This window comes from Cetorhinus maximus, chromosome 6, assembly GCF_964194155.1.
Source record: "Cetorhinus maximus chromosome 6, sCetMax3.hap1.1, whole genome shotgun sequence".
Classification (NCBI taxonomy): Eukaryota; Metazoa; Chordata; class Chondrichthyes; order Lamniformes; family Cetorhinidae; genus Cetorhinus; species Cetorhinus maximus.
Window position 1 is genome coordinate 107,075,040 of NC_135884.1, and position 17,429 is coordinate 107,092,468.

A 17,429-nucleotide genomic window follows, 5' to 3' on the forward strand; every position below is an offset into this window, starting at 1 on the left:
GATGTACAAAACCAACATTTATTGCCCGACCTTGGTGGTGGAGAGCCACCTTCTTGAACTGCTGCAGGCCATGTAGTGTAGGTAAACTCCCTCTTCAGGAGGGGGTTCCAAGATTTTCACCCAATGACAGTGAAGGAACGGCAATATACTTCCAAGTCAAGATGGTGTGTGTCTTGAGGGGGATCTTGCATGTGGTGATATTCCCATTCTGCCCATGTTCTTTTAGATGGTAGAGGTCACCAGTTTGGAAGGTCGAAGGAGCCTTGGCGAGTGGCTGCAGTGCATCATATAGATGGCACACACTGCTGCCACAGTGTGCCGGCGGTGGAGGGAATGAAGTTTTGAGGTGGTGGATAGGGTGCCAGTCAAAAGACAGCTTTGTCCTGGATGGTGATTCTTGAGTGTTGTTGGAGCTGCACTCATCCAAACAAATGGAGAATATTTCATCACACTCCTGACTTGTGCCTTGTAAATGGCGGACAGGCTTTCGGGAGTCAGGAGGTGAGTTACTTGCTGAAGAATTCCCAACCATAACTTAGAATGAAAGAAATAGAACAATAAACAAGGTCAGTTAGAAAGCAATGATTAAATAATCTTGAACTTGAACTTACTGTTCCTGGAAGGCAAGAGTTAAAATATGATTTCAGAATTTTAGGAGTTGAAATTTTTGACTGTAGTCTCCTGGTGATGCCTAAAAAGGGTAATTTTTTGAAAAAAACAGTTCCCAAAAGAAAAGCGTAATCAATTTAGAAAATGATGTTGCAATTTACCTATAACAAAGTGTGTATGAGGTTTTGGTAAAACTATTATAGAGGCCAGTGGTTTACAATAATCTCCCACTCATTAGAGCAGATATATTCATTCATGACTCATCACTTGTGGCTTATTAAGTAAGATCATGCTGTGAGATATATTGTAAAATCATGGTTCCAAATTACTTTTCTTTGATCTATTTTATAAAATGTTGAAAGACTGTGGTAAGATTTGACATCAGGAACTATAGTGATTATTGCTATAATCACTTGTTTTCTGTGTTTTACTTTGGCCTGTGGAGTGATAAATCTACAAGTTACATCTAAAATATGCACAAAGTATACACCATAGAAGCATCCAAACTGTCTGCTGGGCAGAGGGGTGCTGAATGAGTTAGGAATGTGGAGTATGATACGATAAGTGACCTTAGCAGTGGATCAGCTATAGCATTCTCCCCTCTGAATCAGATGGTGTGTGTTCAGCTCCCACTCCAGAGACTTGAGCACATAACCTACGCTAGCATTACAGTGTATTAATGGGGGAGTGCTGCACTGTTGGCGGTGTCACCTTTCTAATGAGATGTTAAATTGAGGCCTTGCCTTCCCTCTCAGGTGGACTTAAAAGATCCCATGGCACTATTTCAAAGAGGAGAGGAGTTTTCCTGGTATCCTGGCCAACATTCATCCCTCAAACAACAGTAAAATTGGATTATCAATATTTATTTCATTGCTGATTGTGAGGATTTGCTGTGTGCAAATTAGCTTCCATATTTCCTGCGTTATAATCGTGACCACATTTCAAAAACACTTCTTTGGTTGTAAAGCATTTGGGGATGTTGTGAAAGGTGTTATATAAATGCAAGCCAATCTTTTCTTCTTTCTTCTATTTCTAAGCTGGGGTCCAGACTTCAAAAGTATATACAAGTTGGTGGTAGAAGTACAATAAATGACCAGTTTTAAGTTTTGTTGCTGAGCTTATTTATTTCCATAAACAACAGCCAGTGACTCTGAAATTCTATTTTTTGAGTTGTGAATCAAAAAATTTTCCATACGGAGATATTGTTGCACATGGCATCAGTTGATAATGTCAGCCATTTTATGCATCAATCACAACACGGCACAACATTAGAGCAGAACAGGCAAGTGGGAATTTGGCCAAGAAAACTAAACTTTTAAGAACAAAATCGCTGGGCAGCAGTTTTAATCAAAAAAAGTTTGCAGCTGTAATTTATTCTGTGACTTGTCTTTTGCTTTCCTAACATTGGAGCTTTGTTGGCAGTTAATTAGCGGAGGTGTTGATTTTGTCAGGCTGGATAACTCTGCTGGCAAACCTGATGGGGTCTGTAACATCAGGAAGAAATCCTTTTCAAGAGATAAACACCTACTTTATGCTCTTGTTACTGTCTTTTCCTGACAATTAATATATAAAAAAGACAGCAGTGCTAAGGCACTTTTGTGACATCAAGTGTCTCTGCATTTCAATGATTTGAACATCTATAAGGATTAATAGAAAAAGTACAAGAATAGATGCATAATGTGGTTTCCGATTTGGGCCATTCTCAAGCTGAGAGAAATGAAGGTAAAAATCTAAAGCTAATTTTAAGCTGTATTGCTGTAACAGTGTTTTCAAAGCATTAGACCTGATTAGAATAGTTATGTAAGTAATACAAATAATAATGAGACATTTCTTATTCTTGCTGGCCTTTGCAGGTCACATTTCAAATTTTGAAAAAGCTCCTCCCCTTTGAAGGAATGGCATTGTTTCTCTGTTTTTTCTGATTCAACTTCTATTTTTTAAGATGCTGAGTTCCTTAACTTCATTCATTGAGGGTGTTTTTTGACATTTTTTAAGGTAATAAGCAATTTTAAAATGGCCTAGCCTGCCTCTGTGCACCCATCTCTGTATCAAAGCATTGTGGACTGCAGGTAGCTGGGAAGGCGCAGCCGCAATTACCTCAGACATTCACATTGGCCTGGGTTTTGCAGTCAGCAGTGAAGGGATGGTGTCCACTGTTGACCTCAAATCTGCCAACAAAGATCTAGCAAGCTCTGTGCTGTCAATTTCCCCTATTCCAATGCCAATTTCATTCAGGTACCAGCTACAGGGGATCTCTGGTATCCAGGGACGGTGAAGTCATCAAACAGGCTGAGGAGCCTATTAGGTTGAAGAATTCTCACAAACAACAAATCAGGAAGTAAAAGCATTGATTATCATTCACTTTTTAATCATTTTACAGAGAGCAGAGACCGACACATGGGAGTAAGATAAAAGCTAAAATATCATAAATATACTTTAAAAAATAAAAATGAGAGGTTATTATTTTAAAAATTTATGGAATTTGATCATGAAATGGAGGGGATGACATGTCTGATTCTAAAATTAGATTTTCAGGCCAGGGAGTAATTATGACTTAATACATCTTTAAAACTTAGTCACCACATTCAAAAAGGCATAACAATTTCAATTGTTTTTACAGTAAAAATAATGCATAACAAGTTGAAGTTCATGTAAAATCATACATTTCTATGTTGATTGCTTCTGTTAAGATTGTAAAAGTGCATCCTGTAGAGCAGCAGAATACCCCTGACAACATCTTCCAGATTTCTGCATTTAACTACGGATGTGCAATTAATGCTTTTACTTCCTGATTTGTTGTTTGTGAGAATTCTTCAACCTGATAGGCTCCTCAGCCTGTTTGATGACTTCACTGCCCCTGGACACCAGAGATCCCCTGTAGCTGGTGCCTGAATGAAATTGGCATTGGAATAGGGGAAATCAACAGCACAGAGCTTGCTAGATCTTTGTTGGCAGATTTCAGGTCAACAGTGGACACCATCCCTTCACTGCTGATTGCAAAACCCAGGCCAATGTGAATGTCTGAGGTAATTGCAGCTGCGCCCTCCCAGCTACCTGCAGTCCACAATGCTTTGACACAGAGGCGGATGCATGGCGGCAGGCTGGAGTATCTAAGACTAGACCATTTTAAAACTTGGTTATTACATTAAAAATGTCAAAAAAACACCCTCAATGAATGAAGCTAAGGAACTCTGCATCTTAAAAAAAAAGTTAAATCAGAAAAAACACAGAGAAACAGTGCCATTCCTTCAAAGGGGAGGAGCTTTTTCAAAATTTGAGATGTTATCTGCAAAGGCCAGCAAGAATAAGAAATGTCTCATTATTACTGTGTGCTGGTCGGGGTGGGAGGGTAGTGGTGGGGAGAGAAGGGAGGGGGACTGATTACTGTGTTTGGGGGTCAGGGGAGAGAAGGGAGAGAGACTGATTATTGTGTGTGGTGGGGGAGAGAGGGGAGAGCAATTGATTACTGTGTCTGTGAGGGGGGGTAGAGAGGGGTGAGGAACTGATTACTGTGTGTGGGGGGAGAGAGGAGAGGGGGATTGATTACAGTGTGTGTGAGGGGAGAGAGGGGAGAGGGACTGATTACTTTGTGTTGGGGGGGAGAGAGGGGAGAGCAATTGGTGTCTGTGAAGGGGGGTAGAGAGGGTTGAGGAACTGATTACTGTGTGTGGGGGCAGAGAGGGGAGGGGGATTGATTACAGTGTGTGGTGGGAGAGAGTGGGGTGAGGGACTGATTACTGTGTGTGGGGGGAGAGAGGGGAGAAGGACTGTTTACTGTGTCTGGGGGTCAGGGGAGAGAGGGGTGAGGGACAGATTACTGTGCCTGGGGGTTAGGGGAAGAGGGGCATCACTGAGTCTTCTGTCACCAGGGAATTTTGAGAGATCAGCTGAAACCTACATGTGTACATAAAATAATATTTTTGTAAAGTACTTTAAAAAACAGATTTTCAGATTTTATACAATGTATTATCATATGCATTAGAGGCAGTTCAGAGATGGTTCACTAGGCTCATCTATAAAAAGTGAACTTTGATAATTATGTACAGGATGTTACTATGCTGTTTTATAGATGTTTTGTTTTTGTAGGCCTCTGGGAACATGTTAATTTTCAAGTGTTAAAATGGGTCACATTGGAAAATAGTTTGGGAAACACTGCTTTAATAATTTTCTTGATAAAGATTACTATGGAAGATCATTATTTATGTTGCACCTACAAACAAATCCTGTCTAAGGTGTACCACATCTTTAACACTGTGAACTGTCCATGAAAGGTTCACTGTAGTTAAGGTGAAAGGCAAACTTCCATTTATATATTACCTTGCCCATCCTCAGGATATCCCAATGAATGAATTAGTTGTTGTTTTTGTAATTAAAAATAATCATAGAATCACCAAATTGTTATGACGCAGGAGGCCATTCAGCCCATCGTGTCTGCACCAGCTCTCCAAATGAAGATTATGACTTAGTGCCATTCTCTTGCCTTTCCCTGTACCCTTGCACATTATTTCTATTCAAATAATCATCTAATGCCTTCTTGAATGCCTTGATTGTACCTGCCTCCACCACACTTCCAGGCAGTGCATTCCAGACTTGAACCACTCACTGTGTGAAAAAGTTTCCTCTCACACCTCATTTGCTTCTTTTGCAAATCACTTTAAATCTGTGCCCTCTTTTTCTCAATCCTTTTATGAGTGGGAACAGTTTCTCTCTATCTACTCTGTTCAGCCCCCTCATGATTTTGAACACCTCTATCAAATCTCCTCTTAGCCTTCTCCTCTCCAAGGATTAAAGTCCCAATCTCTCCAATCTATCTTCATAACTGAAGTATATCATCCCTGGAACTATTCTTGTACACCTCTTCTGCACTTTCTCCAATGCGTTCACATCCTTCCTATAGTGTGGCGCCCAGAACTGTACACAACACACCAGCTGAGGTCTAACTAGTGTTTTATATAAGCTCAGCATAATCTCCTAGCTCTTGTAATCTATGCCCCTAGTAATAAAGCCCAGGATATTGTATGCTTTATTAACTGCTCTCTCCACCTGTCCTGCCAACTTCAATGATTTATGCATATATACACCCTCTCTCTGCTCCTGCACCCCCTTAAGAATTGTACCCCTTATTTTATATTGTCTCTCTATGTTCTTCTTACCAAAATGCATCACCTAACACTTCTCCGCATTGAACTACATCTGCCACCTATCTGCCCACTCCATGTCCTTTTGAAATTCTATACTGTCTTCCTCACAGCTTATAATGCTTCCAAGTTTCGTATCATCCGCAAACTTTGAAACTGTCCCTTGCACACCAAGGTCTAGATCATTAATATACATCAGGGGCAGAATGTTTTGCTCATCGGGCGGGCATGCGCCAGACCTGAGCAAGCATAAAATGACACGGGATGACGTCGGGCGAGCGTCCCAATGTTATTGCACACTCGCACAACATTTTGGTCGGGGGAACGCGCAGGAGTAAGCAGCACACCCGCCGACAATTAAGCAGCCTATTACGGCCATTAAAGTCATAGTTAAAAGAAGTTTTTTGCTGCCAGGCCAACCTTACAGTTGGTGGGCAGGCGAATTGGCCAGGCAACAGGATTTTTTGCGAGACCTCATCCACGGGCGGGATGAGGTTTCAATCAGTGATTTAAAAAAATTTAAAATTTTCAAACTAATTTCTAACATATCCCTGCTCATGTGACAGAATCACATGAAGGGACATGTTTTTAGCATTTATAAATTCTTTATTTTTTATTTTAAAAATCTTCAGTTCCCTGAGGCAGTTCTGTGCCTCAGGGAGCTTCGCACACCTGCGCACATGCGCGAACCTCCGTGCTCTCGTACCCTCCCCCCCCACCCAGGTAGTGCTGAGTGCCGCAGCACATAATTCATGCTGGCTGGCTGTTAATTGGCCAGCCAATGTGAAATTGTAGTTGGGGCCCAATTGCAGCCTGCAGTCCGTTTCGCAGCCGCTCCCATTCATCCCCGCCAAGCCCACCTGACGACCGGAAAATCCTGGCCCAGGAAAAGCAAGGGTCCCAATAGCAGACCCCTGGGGAACTCCACTACAAACCTTCTTTCAGCCCGAAAAATATCCATTGACCATTACTCTCTGTTTCCTATTACTCAGCCAATTTTGTATCCACGTTGCTACTGTCCCTTTTATTCCATGAGCTATAACTTTTCTCACAAGTCTGTTGTGCAGCACTGTTCTGAATGCCCTTTGAAAGACATCAATAGCATTACCCTCATCAGCCCTTTCTGTTACCTCTTCAAAAATCACATAAGAATACAAGAAATAACAGCAGGAGTAGGCCATTGGCTCCTTGAGCCTGCTCTGTCATTCAGTGAGATCATGGCCGATCTGACCATTATATAAACTCCATTTTCCTGCCTGCCCCCATAACCCTTGACTCCCTTGTAGATCAAAAAACTGTTTAACTCATCCGTAAATATATTCAATGGCCAAGCCTCCACTGTGCTCTGGGATCGAGAATTCCAAGGATTAACAACCCTTTGAGAGAAGAAGTTCCTTCTCAGCTCCATCTTAAACAGGACACACCTTATTTTGAAACTGTGTCCCCTAGTTCTAGATTCCCCCATGAGAGGAAACATCTTCTCAGCATCTACCCTGTCAAGCCTCCTCAGAATTTCAGCCTTCTGAACTTTTCCCACGTCGGGCAGGCTCGGCAGTAGTGGGCAGGAGTGGTCGTGGAGCCAACTGTCGCCCGCACCCGGCTCCGTACCGCCATTTTACGCGGGCGGGCCAATTAAGGACCACCCAGCGTAATATGCAAGTGGTAGCGCTGAGCGGGCGGGGGAAGGAGGGAGAGTCGGGTCCAGTGCTCTTTGGCACATGCTTGCAAAAGAACGCTTCATTCTCCCTGAGGCACAGAGCTGCCTCAGGGAGATTGAAGCGCTTTTGAAAAAAATAAATACGTGCAATAAAAATTTAATGATACATGTCCTGTCATGTGACTGCATCACATGAGATGGGACATGTTTTTATTTTTCAAAAAAAGCTTTTATTCAATTTGTAAAAGCTTTAAGAAACCTCTTCCCACTTGTGGATGAGGTTTCTTAAAAATCGTAAAGGCCGCTTGGCCTTTTCGCCTGCCCGCCAACTGTTAGGTTGATGGGCAGCGTAAATTTGAAATTAATTAGTTCCTTCATGTCCTTAATAGGCCTTTTAATTATCGGCAGGCACGCAGCCGACTCTGGCGCACGCCCGCTGAACGAAATATCGCGAGACAGCGCAATGACATCGGGAAGCATGCCCAACGTCATCGCACATCATTTTATGTGCCAGATTTTCAGGCCTGCCCCCGCACACCGACTGTAAAATCCTGGCCTATTTGTTTCAATAAGATCACTTCTCATTCTTATAAACTCCAATGAGTATAGGTGCAGCCTGCTCAACCTTTCCTCAAAAGACAACTTCTTCATCCCAGGAATCAACCTACTGAACCTTCTCTGAACTGCCTCCAATGCAAGTGTATCCCTCCTTTAATAAGGAGGCCAAAACTATACACAGTACTCTAGGTGTGGTCTCACCAATGCCCTGTGCAAGTTGCAGCAATATTTCTCTACTTTTATACTCTATTCCCCTTGCAATGAAGCCAAACATTCCACTTGCTTTTCTAATTACTTGCTGTACCTGCATGCTAACTTTTTGAGATTCATGTACAAGATACGCAGATCTCTCTGTACCACAGTATTCTGCAGTCTCTCTCCATTTAAATAGTATTCTGCTTTTCAATTCTTCCTGTCAAAGTGGAAACCTCACATTTTCCCATGTTATACTCCATCTGCCAAATTTTTGCCCAATCACTTTATCTATAACACTTTGCAGATTCTCTGTCATAGCACTGCAAATATGTTGCAGCAGTTCACAATTAAATGCGTAACCAGCTTTTAAAATAGTAGACAACAATTTTTCAGTTTATAATAAAATGACAACACAATACTAATTTTTGTTCATTAAACTGGTCTATTCAAATACCTGCTTCTAAGGAATCTGAGGAAGCTCAATGAAGGTCCATCGTTAGTAATCAATGCCTCATTTTACTCAATTTTATTCACATTACACATTGAGTCAAATAAAACATATGACCATTTTGGCTACATTGTGTTTGATGTGATATCTTGATAGTGTGAAGCCAGTGATTTTTTTTACAGGTTCCTTTTTCACAAGTAAATGTGGTCTGAGGGCAGGGATGGGCAATGTAAAAATACACTTACATGCATGATTAAGTTCCAACTCAGTTGGGGACCTGATGTGATTTTATAGAGTTATTTGTTTCTGAACTCTCAAGCGAAGTTCTTTAATTTTTTTAAATACATGCAGAAAGATTCTTTAACTCATTTCTTTTTGCTAAGCAGGGTGAGTTGATTAGATTGGTGACCAGGTAGCTTGAACAGAAATAAGAAGTGACATTACAGGCACAAAAACACAATCAGTATGTAATTTCTGAAGGGCATATATTTAGGAAAGTTATAACATGCATTTTATTTCTGAATGCTAAAACAGCATTATTTTCAGGAAATACAGCAATATTTGGTAAGTGTTACAATATATAATAAGTGCTACTATAAAAACTGTCCAGCATTTGCTTCAATTGAATTTACATACATATAAATCTAATATAGTTGCAATTGCAATTAGAATTATATTTTTTCTTTATTCTTTCACAGGTTGTGGGTGTCACTGGCTAGGCCAGCATTTGTTGCCCATCCCTAATTGTCCTTGGGAAGATGGTGGTGAGCCACTTTCTGGAACCGCTATAGTCCATGTGTGTAGGAACACGCTCAGTGCTGTTAGGAAGGGAATTCCAGGATTTTGACCTAGTGACAGTGAAGGAATGGCGATATATTTCCAAGTCAGGATGGTGTGTGGCTTGGAGGAGAACTTGCAGGTGGTGGTGTTCCCATGCATCTGCTGCCCTTGTCCTTCTAGGTGGTAGTGGTCATGGGTTTGGAAGGTGCTGTCGAAGGAGCCTTGGTGAGTTGCTGCAGTGCGTCTTATAAATGTACATATTGCTGCCACGATATGTCAGTGGTGGAGGGAGTGAATGTTTAAGTGGTGGATGGGGTGCTAATTGAGTGGGCTGCTTTGTCCTGGACGGTGTCAATCTTGTTGAGTGTTGTTGGAGCTGCGCTCATCCAGGCCAATGGAGAGTATTCTATTACACTCCTGACTTGTGCCTTGTAGATGGTGGATTGGCTTTGGGGAGTCAGGAGGTGAGATATTCATCGCAATTATATTGCAGATGTTTGAATAAAATGGAAGCATGTGTGAATGGGAAGACTAAGTACTTTGTTGGTATGGCTATAGTTTGTGTACGAATGTAAGTTTGGTTTTGGTTCTTGGTTTAAGAATATCTTATAGATCTAAGTCAGATGATATGTCATATTAGGTATCAATACATGTACTGGTTTTGATGGCAGGATCAAGACAATGCTTGCTCTACTAAAAGATTTTATATTGCTTTCTGTATGGATATAAGAGTTACTATCATAGATTGTCACATTAAAATTGTAAGTGGTGGACACTTTGATTTTCATGCAGCAGTTTTCAACTCAGACATATTTTACATAGGCTTCTGAACAGGCTTAAAACACAGCTTTTAAAAATGAGAATCAAGGCACAAGAAAAAAAATGCCACTACAATTGGAATCATATTTGCAATTCAGTCATGGCTCAATTGGTAGCACTCTCATCCTTGAATAGGCAGGTTGTTGGTTCAAGTCCCACTTGAACACAAAATCAAAGCTGACATTCCAATACAGTACTGAGGGAGTGTTGCACTGTCAAAGGTACCATCTTTTGGATGAGGATTTTAAACCGAAGTCCTGTCTGGCCTCTCAAATTGACATAAAAGATCCCACAGTGCTATTTCAAAGAAGAGAAGGGGAGTTATCTTTGCTGCCCTGGCCAATATTTATCCCTCAATCAACATTACAAATACAAATTATTTGGCATTATCACATTGCTGTTTGTGGAAACTTGCTGTGTGCAAATTGGCTGCCACATTTCCTACACTACAGCAGTGACTACACTTCAGAAGTACTTCATTGGTTATAAAGTGCTTTGGGATGTCCTAAGGGCATAAAAGGCGCTATACAAATACATGTCTTTCTTTTCTTTTAACCATTATTGGATGAAAAAGCTGATTATGATTAACTCCTATTTCCCAGAACCTGGTTTCAAGATTTCAAAAAAATGAAATATCCAGGCAACATCACTTTTAATAAAACTGTTCACACAGTGTCTTTGTTATAGCATCAAAGAAAAAATTAAGGAGGTTTGTTAAACATTGTCCGTAAGGAATAAAAAAACATCATGGATGCTTATATTTCCATTTGCATCCAACAGAATTCACTAATATTAAGTAAATGGAAATGCTAGTTGGCAATTTGCTTAAAGCTGCACAAGGACTATTTCCATCAGGACATGGTGTCATTTATTCACACATAAAAGTATGTCCTTGTAGCTAATGAGCAATAACCAACACTGGCTTGACTTAATTCCTTTGCTCCTAGCAATGTTAAATACTGTGATGCAATCCCTCTGCTGAGACACTGGAGAATAAGATTGAGAAGCAATGAAGCAAAGCTTCAATCCAAAAGCTACAGCTCAGGTTCCATTGTCACTCAATCCACTTTACGCTTTTATTGCTTTTTGCTATAGTTCTGCAAGGCACGCCAAAGAGGAACATAATTTTAAACAGCATCCGTGTGTTTTCTTATAGAGATAAACAATGATGGGACAACTAAGTTGAAAGATATATTCTTCATATTGTGTGATGAACTGTATGTTTATCTTCTCACAAGGCTTAAAAGAAGAAGCAATCAGCAATAATTCAAATATGAGAAAATTCTAAAGTAAATAAAATAGTGCAGTTTCCAATACTTAGCTGCAAATGCCTTATCCATACTCAAAGAAACAAAGACTGACGTCTGGTGTGTTTCACCCTCTTTCCAACTTCACCCATTGTTTACCGGCATCATCACGGACAGCACATTCACCCAGTGCTTGCCTGAGCCCCAAGATGAACAAATGTCATCTCTATTGTGTTGTTGGTCTAGCTTTGAAGCCACCGCAGCTCTTTGTCTGCCCTACTAATCCGTTTATTAGGCTCTCTTGATTGTTCTTTCTGAATATCGCCACAAAAGCTCGTCTTGTTGTGAACAAAAATGTCAGTGTCAAAAGAAGGGATATCCAGCAATTCTGAGCACAGAAGACCTGCAGTACAACTTTCCAGGAGTAGTTGGTGCTGAGACTGAGACAAAGGATGGATAAGATTCTATTCTTCAGGCAGAGCCCCTTTAAGGGAAGAGGACAGTGATTTTGTGGCTTTTGTTGCCGAGGGTAGGGAGCAGGATTCTCTCACTGAATTGGAACAGTAACAAGTGGGATTGGGGACCTCTCTGGCTTTTGTAGTGCACTCATCTGAGAGACTGTGCTTTTCTCAGCCCTTCAGATTTATTTTTCCAAAGTTACAGGGCAATTATGGAAATGTGCCCTTTGAAGCTCAGCCGATTTCTCTTTATTTTCTTCCTCCTGACAAAGCAAAGCTTCTCTTGCAGCTTCAATATTTTCTCGGCAAGTAGGCAATCATTTCATGAAGGTTTTGTGGAGTCACCCTAGCAGTCACTTGATCAACAATAAAAGTTTTAATAAATGTACGTTAAAATGCAACCTTTGAAGCTCATAGGAAGGAAGTGAAAAACAGCACTGGCTGAGTGACACCTAGAAAGAGGTTCATGTAAGCTATGTGTTAGTACATGTCATCTTTCCTATGAACAGGCCCCAGTGAGTTAAGATTGCAGATGACTGCCAGGCATGCAATATGTTTGGCAAATTCATCAGGTTTGCTGCCATAAGTTCCTGCCATGCCAACATATTTGTCAGTTCTACAAATTTAGCAGGATGAATACTCTACTCTCCGTGCCATACATCTGACAAGCAGAAAGCAAAGAATCAACAGGTCTGTACTTTCTCATCTTTGTACATAATTTATCATTGTAGTACAGAATCTCATCTCACCATGTGAACTAAGGAGACATATTTTCTCCTCTACTTGATATGTTAAAGTTTAGGAAGTGTGTTGCAGGTCACTCTGGCCAGCTGCAGGCTGAGAGCAAGATTGTGGAAAATAATGTTGCAACCATATGAGGCATTTGTACATTACCACTGTGCACAGCAATTATTCTACAGCAGTGCTGTGCAATGCTTTCTTAATTTGCTGCTTGTTTTTAACAGTTCAAACTGACATTTCTCTGTAATGATTGAAAGGCAAAGAAAATAAAAACGGTCACGTGAAAGGAGAACCTTGTCAAAACAGAATAAGATTTGTCACTACTGATTTTATTTTTCACCAGAAATAGCATCAAATTGTATTTTGAACATTTTTGCAGCACAGAATGTGAAAGTCTGCATGTTTTGAATTCATATCAAATGTACTTGGATTCTTCAACTGAATGTCTCAATCTTATAGCCTTAATTAGAAAGAGGAGCAAGGGATTGACAGCAAAGGGCAAAATTAAACTTCAGCAGCATTTTAGAATGGGGGAAGAACCATTGAAGGCACTTGTTCCTAAATATAAAGTAAGGAAAGTTATTCAAGTTCCGAGTTGTTGCCCTGATATTAAAGAGGCATAGCCCCCGGTATTTACTGTGGTGGGATTTCCAAGTTGGTGTCAGAGTTCTGGTTGGGCCTGGACGCAATGGAGTTTTAAATCTAAAGCGTGTGTGTGTGTTTTTTTTAAACAGGATCTTTGGCCAGAAGCCAAACTGCTTGAGGGACATGGCTCTCCGACAGGGAACACAGCAGCAGAGGCTTTAGCACAGAGTAATGTAAGTTTGCACTGCTGTGGTAGAGATGGCGAGGGGCGGGGTGTTAAGCACAACACAGTTTGTAGGGCTGGGGTTGGGTGTGATTATGGTGGGAGTGGTAGTCAGTGATCCTGGAGGTTCCCGATTGTGGGTGATCGGTAATATCATGGAAAGTGTGATCATGGTGGAGGAGTCAGTAATCGCAAGTTGGTTGGGAGGGCCTGGCATGGGGTGGGGGGTGCAGGGAAGATCCAATCGCAGGGGAGTGGGGGGGGTCAGTGGTTCAGTGATATTGTGGGAGGTTCAATCCTAGGGGAGGATTCATTGATCATGGAGGGTGTTCCGATTGTGAGGGTCTGGGTGGGTTGCTCTTTGACATGATTTTGGGGGTGGGGGGGTAGATGTGGGTGACATCATTAGGACTGATCAGTGATAGCATGGGGGGCATGTTCGATCGTAAGTGTGGGGGTCAGTGATTATGGGGAATCCAGTTCATGGGAGGAGGTGTGGGGTTGATGATATTGTGGAGGACCAAATGTGGGGGCATAACCTTAGGGGAAAAGTCAGTAATGGACAGTAAGTGGTTCCTGTCATTAGAGGCTGGGTTGGTGGCCAATTGTGGGTTTAGCTGATTAGCTTGAGGGCTGAGGGGAAGCAACCCGCTCCTCCTGGTCCACAAGCAGTGCTGGAAAGGCATTTACCTGTTTCACACAGTAGTCTTCCAGTCCTTACCTCCCTTTAGTTGCCGGGTTTCTGGAGGCCATGAAACCTAGCCAATCATGGTTAATTTTAAAATAGAGCTAAAATTTGAGGCACACAGGCTTATTAAAATATTTGGTTGCCCATCCTCCCATCCAGTTCCTTTCAAACTGGAATTGGGTAGGTTGGCTTTAAGTTTGAAATTTAAAAATTTTTAAACTCCCAGTCATGCAAACCCTCCTATTTTTGGGGGTTAAAATTCTTCTCATACAGTTAATAGCCCTGCTGTTGCATGGCTCATAAGGCTAAAGTAGAAATAAGCTGCATTCTTACACATAACCTTCATTATAACGGTCATGAATCACCAGTGCTAACTACATTTTCCTGATCTCATAAGACAATTACCTCGTTCTGTCTGTTTGGAAACTCTAATAGTAGCCGCACTGAATTTAGTTTAATCTATTTTAAGTGTAGTTATTACCCATTTCATATCCACAATATTTGTTACATATGATGGCAATTAAAGACAGATCCTCTAATAGTATATTAAGGCATTGAAACAGCTATTTTTAGGCTATTTATACTTAGTGCATCAAAGAATATCAAGTACCAAAGAAAATATGGTAACTGTTTTTCAAAATTACAGCTATCATCACATCAAAAGGCCTTCTGGATCAAAACCCAGTGTATGCATAAACTGACAGTATCTCCTTCTCAAGCAATTAGGGAGAAAGTAAGCAGACATTACTACTCCTGCCACCAGCAATGTGTTTTCTAAGTGTTAGTTTACAATACGGAGTTAAAAAAAACTTTCACAATGCTACTACTGTTTTTCTTTCAATATCAAATTGTCAATGATCAATCACAGCTATGACTTTTATGCATTTGTGTATTTTCAAGAAAAAAACTATAGCTTGTATTAAAATATTACCAATTTATACATGTGTTAACATTAATAAGTGGCTTAACTAAACCCTACCTAACAGCAATGGGGATTCCACCTGTAAAGCAGAAACTATGATCCTTTATTTTCCAATAATAGGTAAAGTGATATGGAAGATGATCAAAAGCACAAGCCTGCAGAATAGAGGGCTGACCCAATCGCATTGTCCAATGGGAGTCTCTTCCCCATGAATTGATTAGACTGCTGGCAAAGGGGAAGTTTGGCCAAAGAACTTTGTTACACCACACTTGGAGTACTGTGCACAGTTCTGGTTTTCATAGAAGCACGGAATTACAGAATGGTTACAGCATAGATGTTGTGTCCGTGCTGGCTGTCTGCAAGAGTAACTCAGCTAGTCAAACTTCCCGTCTTTCTCCTCAAAGCCGAGCAATTTTTTTCTATTCAGATAATTATCTAATTTCCTTTAGAAAGTCATGATTGAATCTCCCTCCATCTCACTCTTTGGAAGTGCATTCCAGATCATACCCACTCGTCGCATAAAAAAGTTTTTTGTCATGTCACCTTTAGTTCTATTGCCATTCACCTTAAATCAGTGTCTTCTGATTCTTGACCCTTTCATCTTTGGGAACAGTTTCTCTCCATCTACTCTGCACAGACCCCACATGATCTTGAACACCTCTATCGAATCTTCTCTCAACCTTTTCTAAGGAGAACAACTCCAGCTACTCTAATCTATCCATGGGCTGAATCTTCCAGTCAGTGTGCGGGGATGGGCACAACACGCTGACACATAAATTGACACGTGATGACGCCGGGCGTGCATCCCGACATCATCGCGCATCATTTCGATATTTCGTTCAGCGGGCAGGAGCTGGAGGCAGCTGCGCGCCCGCCGAACTGCCAACGGCCTATTAAGGCCATTAAAAAAGTAATTTAACTTGTTAACAACGCTGCCTGTCCAACCTTAAGGTTGGCGGGCAGACGAAGAGTCCAGGTGGCCTTAGCGCTTTTCAGGAAACCTCATCCACGGGCAGGTTGAGGTTTCCTGAAGGTTTTATAAAATAAATAAATAAATAAATTTTACTTACTTCACAAGCATGTCCCAACTCATGTGACACTGTCACAGGAGGGGACATGTTTAAATAAATTTTCACTTTATCTATTAAGAAGTTTTCACAACCATTCACTTGCCCCGGTGCAGCTCTGTGCCTCTGGGAGATTGCTGCGCTCTTTCGTGCGCTGAGCGCTACCAGCCGTGTGTTACGCTAGGCGGGCCTTAATTGGCCTGCCCGTGTAAAATGGCGGCGCGCAGCCGATCGCAGGCGGAGATTGTATCCATGCCGCCCTCACCCGTTCCCTCCCGCCATAGGAAAAATTCTCTCCCATGTAACTGAATTCCCTCATACTGCACCCATTCTCATCAATCTTTCCTGCATCTTCTCTAATACCTTCACTCCTTCCTAAAGTGTTGTTTCATATTACAAATAAGGATGTACAGGTACTGGGGACGGTACAGAGAACATTTATGAGGATGGTGCTTGAAGTGAGTGGTTGTACCTGTCAGGAATGACTGAACAAACCAGGCCTCTTTTCTCTTGGAAAGGGAAGGCTGAAGGGTGACCTTATATTGGTCCTTAAAATTATGAAGGGTCTAGATAAGGTAGGTGCAGAAAATATGTTTTCGCTTGTGGAGAAGTTCAAAATTAAGGGCCATAATTATATAACAACAACAACTTATATCTATATAGTGCCTTTAACATAATGAAACATCCCAAGGAGCGTTATAACAGAAAGTGTGACACCAAGCCACATAAGGAGATGTTAGGTCAGATGACCGAAAGCTTGGTCAAAGAGGTAGGTTTTAAGGTGTAGTCTTGAAAAAGGAAACCGAGGTGGAGAGGTGGAGACATGTAGGGAGGGTATTCCAGAGCTTAGGACTGAGGCAACTGAAGGTGCAGCTACTAAGTGTGGAGCAGTTGTGATTGAGAATGCACAAGAGGCCAGAGTTAAGAGTAGCGCAGATATTTCGGAGGATCGTGAATTTGGATGAGATTACAGACACAGGGGAGAATTTTCACCCTGTTGGGCGGGCAGGTCGGGAGTGGGCACGGGCGGGCGTGGAGCCGATCACCATCCGTGATCGGCTGCGCTCTGCCATTTTACGTGGGTGGGCCAATTAAGGCCCACCCAGCGTGATGCGCACTTGGAAGCTCTCAGCACTACCTGTGCGGGCAGGGGGAGGAGGGAGAGTCGGGGCCTGCACTCTTTCACGCAAGTGCAGGAAAGAGAGCAGAAATCTCCCTGAGGCACGGAGCTGCTTTAGGGAGATTCATTTCATAATAAAGCATTGGAAAAAAATAAAAAATAAAATTACTCAGA